Source organism: Cyprinus carpio, chromosome A18, assembly GCF_018340385.1.
Source record: "Cyprinus carpio isolate SPL01 chromosome A18, ASM1834038v1, whole genome shotgun sequence".
Lineage (NCBI taxonomy): Eukaryota > Metazoa > Chordata > Actinopteri > Cypriniformes > Cyprinidae > Cyprinus > Cyprinus carpio.
This window is the reverse complement of record NC_056589.1, coordinates 3,453,960-3,455,587: the sequence shown is the minus strand read 5'-3', so window position 1 is coordinate 3,455,587 and position 1,628 is coordinate 3,453,960. Positions and strand designations below refer to the sequence as shown.

At 31.7% G+C, this 1,628-nt stretch overlaps 1 protein-coding gene across 1 annotated transcript in view; it reads right to left on the bottom strand.

The window, feature by feature from the left end:
* The window catches only part of ubl7b (ubiquitin-like 7b (bone marrow stromal cell-derived)), a 15,601-nt gene extending 14,693 nt beyond the window's left edge, over window positions 1-908 (bottom strand). The window contains exon 1 of the mRNA XM_042774776.1: window positions 782-908. The gene's annotated coding sequence lies outside the window, so the exon portion shown is untranslated. The remainder of the gene's footprint in view (window positions 1-781) is intronic.
* Window positions 909-1,628: the final 720 nt, after the last annotated feature.

Sequence of the window (1,628 nt, the reverse complement as noted above, 5' to 3'; positions counted from 1 at the left end):
TTTATGATAGTAACATATTCCGAGGTTTATGATAGTAACATATTCCGAGGTTTATGATAGTAACATATTCCGAGGTTTATGATAGTAACATATTCTGAGGTTTATGATAGAATATTTTATGATAGTAACATATTCCGAGGTTTATGATAGTAACATATTGCGAGGTTTATGATAGTAACATATTCCGAGGTTTATGATAGTAACATATTCCGAGGTTTATGATAGTAAACATATTCCGAGGTTTATGATAGTAACATATTCCGAGGCTTATGATAGTAACATATTCCGAGGCTTATGATAGTAACATATTCCGAGGCTTATGATAGTAACATATTCCGAGGCTTATGATAGTAACATATTCCGAGGCTTATGATAGTAACATATTCCGAGGTTTATGATAGTAACATATTCCGAGGTTTATGATAGTAACATATTCCGAGGTTTATTATATTAATATATTCCGAGGGGATTGTACACATAGTTCTGATTCGTCTGGTTTATATTTAACACTTCGTGTCTAAACCGCGGTGTTTGTGTTCTGTCTGTTGACAGTATTGTCTGCTGTATATCGGGATCCTCTTTGTAAACACCTTCATCTGTAACAGCAGCTCAGTTAAACCGGATTCTGTTTATTCGATGTGTGTCTGTTCTGAAGAGCAGCTCTTATTTACTACATATCGAAACAAACACAGCACAGAGAGCACGTGTTCATCTAAGACACAGTAAATTCATTTCTCATCACGAGGACATTTAATTAAAAACAATAAGAGTAATTTCTCACCAGTGTAATCTCGATCGGTTCGCACCGCAGCAGAAAGAATCAGCGCTCTGTCAACAACCGGTGCCCGGATGTGACGACACGCCGCTTCCGACGGAAAATAAAAGTCTTGTAAATATATAAATTTTCTTATAAATACATACGTGTTAATATTGTCGCGTAGTGTCTCTGGAATCTATATATAAATATTTACGCTATATCGTTACATATCGTATACTTAATAAATTAGTTAAACATATATTTCAGATTAAATGCATACTTAATGTTTATTGAAATAAAAATGTAAGGAAAATTATCGTTGAATTTTGATTAAATAAAAATCAAATGAAAATAATTTAATATACTATTTTTTTTATATCAAACTAGACATATACACGTATGTTTCTATCCCTGCCCTGACTATTTATTGATTTACGTATTTATTTATTGATATATTTATTTGTATGTTTGTTTGTTTGTTTTTTCTTAGGCTATATCATGTTTTATTTTATTCACAGTTCTGTTCTTTAGTGATCCTGCAAGTTTTATTTTTCATGTAAATAATTATTGATTCAAACCACCTGTGTAGCAAATTATGCCAAAATAAATAAATAAATAAATAAATAAATAAAATGTAGAAGTGAAATGTCTGAAATGTGAAAGTCTCTGATAATAATATAGTTCAGCCAGAGCAGCATAAACAGAGCACAGGATTATGATCTTTGGGAACTCTGAATCATTAACTTTGATTGATGTTATCGGTCAAACAAAGCTCAGATAACTCTCTCGTGTTTTTGCCTTTTTACAGAACACTGCAGTCTTGTTTCAAGTATTGTTGGTCTTTTGAAATTCATTTTATCAGTCAGTGTAG